General features: G+C 43.6%; 1 long non-coding RNA gene across 1 annotated transcript; it reads left to right on the top strand.

Annotated features, from left to right (window-relative positions):
* Positions 1-4,125: 4,125 nt before the first annotated feature.
* On the top strand, positions 4,126-6,108 carry LOC132346727 (uncharacterized). The gene is made up of 2 exons (XR_009496641.1): positions 4,126-5,049; positions 6,040-6,108. It is a non-coding gene; the product is annotated as an uncharacterized lncRNA (long non-coding RNA).
* The last annotated feature ends 225 nt before the right edge of the window (positions 6,109-6,333 follow it).

Raw genomic sequence — 6,333 nt, 5'->3', positions numbered from 1 at the left:
TAAGTCCTGTGATACCTGAGTCCAGAAGATCCCCTGTGTATCACTTCTCACCCTTGTGTATTTGTCACGGTGCCCTCTCTCTGCCTCTGGGTGATCCCTGTGCACCTCCGTCATAACAAGGTATTTCACATCACGACTGTAAATGATGGTTTCCTTCATGTCTTCCCAGGAGAGAAAGCTGTTCGAGGTTGTATTAGTTCACTAAGGCTATAATTTTATAATTTTATTCATTTATTCTCCCATTTGTTATTTGATTCTTTTAATACATATTTGTTCATTGTTTATTGAGTACCAAGCACTTTGATAGGACATAGAGATATGAATTATTGTAATAAATGATCCTTGTCCTCTGTCCTTAACTGAATTGAAACTGAAGCTGTTAGTTGCTCAGTCGTGTCTGACTGTTTGAGACCCCACTGACCGTAGTCCACCAAGGCTCCTCTGCCCATGGGATTCTCCAGGCAAGAATATTGGAGTGGGCTGCCATTTCCTCCTCCAGGGGATCTTCTGGACTCAGGGATCGAATCCTGGTCTCCTGCATTGCAGGCAGATTCTTTACCATCTGAGCACCAGGGAAGCTCCAACTGAATTGTGTCCCCCTCAAAATTAATGTGTTGGAGCCATAACCCTAGTGTGACAATATTTGGAGATAGGACATAGAAAGAGGGAATTGAAGTTAAACAAGGTTATAAGGGTGGAGCCCTGCTTCAACATGACCCCTGTCCTTATAAGAAAAGGAAGAGATAGCAAGGATGCTTCTGTGCATAGGGGAGCCCTGTGATGACACGGGGCAAGGAGGCAGCCACCTACCAGCTGAAAAGAGGAGGTTCAGAGGAAACCAACCCTGCTGGTACCTGGACCTTGGACTTTCAGCTTCCAAAACTGTGAGAAATTAATTCTTGTCATTTAAGCCATTTGGTATTTTGTTATGGCAGCCTTAGCGAGCTAATACAACCTCAAACAACTTTCTCTCCTGGGAAGACATGAAGGAAACCATCATTTACAGTCGTGATGTGAAATACCTTGTTATGACGGAGGTGCACAGGGATCACCCAGAGGCAGAGAGAGGGCACCGTGACAAGTACACAAGGGTGAGAAGTGATAGCAGAGGTCTTTCTCTTGGAAGATGATGCCTAAGCAGAGTCTAGAAGAATTAGCAGAGTTCATCTGGGCCGAGGGCAGGGACGGGCATTCCCCAGAGAAGAACCTACACCTGCTAAAGAACAGAGAACATGGCATGTACCGTGTTAACTAAGGAGTTCAGAATGGGTGCAAGGTAGGTGGTGAGGACGGACTCAAAATGAGAGACCTGAAACACATATTGAAGAGATTTTGTACCTTGTTAGGAAGCAACTGAATCGATAAATCAAGGAGCCTGTGAATGTTCTGGGGTAATGCTGTTCAATTTATAGAAAAGATCATCCCAGAGTAAATGCTGAGCCTCGTGGCAGACCACCCCAAACTATGCCTCAATGCCATGTTCATTATTTCAAATCAAAATGATTTAAGAAAGAACCAGTGCAAGAGGAACACTCTGACTCTCCTCTCCGGTCCCTGAAAGCGGGAAATAAATCTCCCTTGTGAAAGGTGCTCTCATTGGACAGGAAGCAGAAAAACATTTTTATCATCAGAAAAATGAAAATTCAGGGCCAAGATGCTTATGAACAAAGACCTTGTTACCTTTTCACCAATTTACAAGCCCAAACCTTGCCTAAATTTTTACTAATTAAGTCAGCTCAGAGGTAAAGCCTCTGCCTACAATGTGGGAGACCCGAGTTTGATCCCTGGCTCAGGAAGATCCCCTGAAGAAGGAAATGGCAACCCACTCCAGTATTCTTGCCTGGAAAATTCCATGGGCTACAATCTATGGGGTCACAAAGAGTTGGACACAACTGAGTGACTTCATTCATTCATTTAAGCACCCAAACTAAAGTTTCTTTATCCTCTCAAATCTTCACAAATTTATTGTTTCTTTGTCTAAAAAGATATTAAAATTGCCTGTTTTGGTCACCCACCAAGCATTATTTTATGATCTCCTATGGGCTCGAAATGAAATTTTTTTCTCCTGTTAATCACTCCATCCTATCAATTTTATTATTAGTCCAGCCACAAGAACTCAAGAAGGATGGAGGGAGAGATTTCCTCCATCCTCGACATAAGGAATCCTATTTTAGCACCAAAAACTAAGGCAGCCATATGTGCTGGTTTTGCAAGGCTCTACTGCTTAAAAATATTTTGCCTTTTCAGATGGTGCATCAGAATACAGCCCAACTTGGGGTTAGGGAAACTGTGTTACCATAACCTCATTCCATCCCACACACCATATTGTTTTTTCCAAATAAATGGTGACTTTGCTTCTAGTGGGTATCCTGTATAGAAAATAATCCTGATTTGTGAGTTGGCGATTCCTGCTTATGAATATTCAAGCAGACAACTCCAGTTAAAGCCACAGCTGAGCAAGCCTGGGCTGCAGGCAATGGAAATAATCCTCCCACAGCTACATTTATTTTATTAACAGCCTGAAGAACTGAGAAAAAAAGAATTAATGTTTTATTATAACCTTGTCTCTCATTCCAGGTGGCTCAGACAGTAAAGAATCCGGCTGCCAAGGGGGAGACCTGGGTTTGATTCCTGGGTCAGGAAGATCCCCTGGAGAAGGGAATGGCAACCCACTCCAGTATTCTTGCTGGGAGAATTTCATGGACAGAGGAGCCTGGTGGACTACAGTTCATGGGGTCAAAAAGAGTTGGACATGACTGAGCGACTTTCACTTTCGCTGGCTCTCATTCTGTGGGGTTTTTCTCCCTTTTTTCATTTATTAAAGTAGTAGGGCTTTTGCTATTAGAATATCAGAAACTTTAGCCAACTTAGCTGTAATTTCCATGTACCCAGGAGCTTCTTTTCTATACATACTTTTTTGGTCACATCACGTAACATGTGGGACCTTAGTTTGCCAACCAGGGATCGAACTCCAGTCCCTTGCATTGAAAGCAGAGTCTTAACCACTGGACCACCAGGGAATTCCTACCGAGAGCTTCTTATGACACAGTTTCTGCAGGGACTCAAATGCCAGGAACCCAATCCAACAATCAAGAGAAACTTTCGGAGGAATTCCCAGCGTTCCGTGGATCTGAGAACAATGGGCAGTTCCGGGTCACACCCCAGAGCAGGAACACGTCTTAAAAGCTTCCTCCTCCACAGCTTCTCACTTCCAGCCCCAGCGCCTCTCCACTCACCTCCTCTCTCTTTCTCACAAAGACCCTTCTAGTTCTTGGCTTTGTTTCTGCTTGCCCTTGCTCACTCCCTGAACCCTTCTCCAGCATAAAAGAACACCTAGAGCGTCCCCAGGTGGCTTGGAACCCATTCCATTTTCTTCCCACCATTTGGTTCTTCCCTCTACTCATTCTCCTGCATCTACTTCACAAGCAGCTTGAGAATCAAGAAGGCAGGGGTCAAACACTCCTTAGGAGGGTGAGGAGAAGGTGAGCAAGCAGTAATAAAATCTAGTGACAGTACGGCATTTCCTCAAAAAATTAAGCCTAGAAGGTCCATGCTGCTCCTAAGTCACTTAAGTGGTGTCCGACTCTGTGCAACCCCTTAGATGGCAGCCCACCAGGCTCCCCCATCCTTGGGATTCTCTAGGCAAGAATACTGGAGTGGGTTGCCATTTCCTTCTCCAATGCATGAAAGTGAAAAGTCAAAGTGAAGTCACTCAGTCGTGTCCGACTCTTAGCGACCCCATGAACTGCAGCCTACCAGACTACTCCATCCATGGTATTTTCCAGGCAAGAAGTACTGGAGTAGGGTGCCATCGCCAGTTCTAGCAATTCCACTTCTAGGTGTATGTGGGCAAATACACCCACAAGAATGGAAAGCAGCGATTCAAATGGGTCTTGGTACACCAGTATTCATGGCAGCATTAGTCACAATAGTCAGAAGGTGCAAGCAACACAGGTGTCCATCAATGAATGAGTAAATAAAACATGGTCCATCCAACCTTTAAAAAAGAATACAATTCTGATGCATGCTACAGCATGGATGAATCTTAATAGCATTATGCTAAGTGAAATAAGCCAGGCACAAAAGGACAAATACTGCATGATTCCACTTATATAAGGTGATTAGAAGAGGCAAATTCATAGAGATAGAAAGTAGAATCGTAGTTACCAGGGGTTGAAGGGTGGGAAATATGGGGAATTGTTTAATGGGTACAGTTTCAGTCTGGAATGATGAAAAAGCTGTGGAGGTGAATAACGGTGATGATTTCAAATGTACTTAATGCCACTGAACTATGCACTTAAAAATGGTTAATATAGTAAATTTTATATTATGTATATAATTCTAGATTGGCAGGAGGAATATCAATAACCTCAGATATGCAGATGACACCACCCTTATGGCAGAAAGTGAAGAGGAACTCAAAAGCCTCTTGATGAAAGAGGAGAGTGAAAGAGTTGGCTTAAAGTTCAACATTCAGAAAACTAAGATCATGGCGTCCAGTCCCATCACTTCATGACAAATAGATGGGTAAACAGTGGAAACAGTGTCAGACTTTATTTTTTGGGCTCCAAAATCACTGCAGATGGCGACTGCAGCCATGAAATTAAAAGACACTTACTCCTCGGAAGGAAAGTTATGACCAACCTAGATAGCATATTAAAAAGCAGAGACATTACTTTGCCAACAAAGGTCTGTCTAGTCAAGGCTATGGTTTTTCCAGTAGCCATGTATGGACGTGAGAGTTGGACTATAAAGAAAACTGAGCACTGAAGAATTGAGGCTTTTGAACTGTGGTGTTGGAGAAGACTCTTGAGAGTCCCTTGGACTGCATGAGATCCAACCAGCCCATCCTAAAGGAAATCAGTCCTGGGTGTTCATTGGAAGGACTGAAGTTGAAGCTGAAATGCCAATACTTTGGTCACTGGATGCGAAGAGCTGACTCATTTGAAAAGACGCTGATGCTAGGAAAGATTGAGGGCAGGAAGAGAAGGGGACGACAGAGGATGAGATGGTTGGATGGCATCACCAACTCAATGGATATGACTTTGGGTAAACTCTGGGAGTTGGTGATGGACAGGGAGGCCTGGCATGCTGCAGTTCATGGGGTCGCAAAGAATCAGACAGGACTGAGCGACCGAACTGAACTGATACAATTCTAAGGGGGTGGGGGGAGGTCTTTGCTGGTGGCTCAGAGGGTAAAGCATCTGCCTGCAATGCAGGAGACCTGGGTTCTATCCCTGGGTCAGAAAGATCCCCTGGAGAAGGAAATGGCAACCCACTCCAGTGCTTTTGCCAGGAAAGTTCCACGGACAGAGGAGCCTGGTAGTCTACAGACCATGGGATCACACATGATCTGTGTGATCTCAGTCGCACACGACTGAGCAACTTCACTTCTCACACAGTTCTAAAAAGGGGTTTTTAAAAGCCTATGAAGGGGAAAGAAGGGTTATTAATAGCATTGTTATGATACAGAAAATTTTGAGGTAGGAATGAACAGAGCTAATAACAAAATTTCTTGCTATTGATGAAAGCAAGAATATTGCTTTGTTACTCCATGAAATATCTGCATGGCAAGGTGTTTTTAACCTATGATGTGCATAGGTATTTTAACCTATGATGTGCATAGGTATTTTAACCTATGTACTTACTCACAGTACATTTTATTGCTGGTTGCCTTCATGATGGTGTGTTTCACTGTGATTGTTGTTCAGGCTTACAATATGTGTTTCCCACGTAGAATATTTGGGAAGAAATTAGGCGATATGAACAGAATATTTTGCCTCCACCCACAATTGCAGAAATTCCAGCTACCCTAAAAATATATTTGCCAAGAGTTCTAGGAGTCCCCAAGTCTCACTTTAGTTGCAGTCGCTGGTACCTATGGCCACCATAGTCCTCTTTTATTTTTGTTACTGGGGTCATGTCTTCTAGTGCCGGCCTTCCCTGGGAGAATGCAAAGTGAACCTGGGATGTGTTATCAAACTTGGAAGGAGCTCCAGGTGGCTCCGGGTTTACGTAGCATCTCTCGTGTTCTTACAGATGGACGTTATGGAGACCATTTTCTGGAGTTTCAGGAGATGTACTCTTGGAAAAGACATTTTCTCTTCAGCTCTGGTAACTTCTCCTTTTTATCAGATAATATCATGCTGTTGACTGTGCGGGTAGACATGAAAACTGGCAGATGGTTTCGACTCAGCTGTTGTCATCGTGGGGGAACACTGTGAAGAGGTAACTGTGATGAGTGGAAGGTGAGGATATGCTGATAGATTTGTGAGGGGGAGGGTTTCAAAAGGCAAATAAACTAGAAATTTATCTCTTCCCAGAAAGAAAGGA

This window comes from Bos taurus, chromosome 12 (genome assembly GCF_002263795.3).
Source record: "Bos taurus isolate L1 Dominette 01449 registration number 42190680 breed Hereford chromosome 12, ARS-UCD2.0, whole genome shotgun sequence".
Classification (NCBI taxonomy): domain Eukaryota; kingdom Metazoa; phylum Chordata; class Mammalia; order Artiodactyla; family Bovidae; genus Bos; species Bos taurus.
Note: the sequence above shows the minus strand (reverse complement) of the source record. Positions and strands in the feature narration are given on the sequence as shown.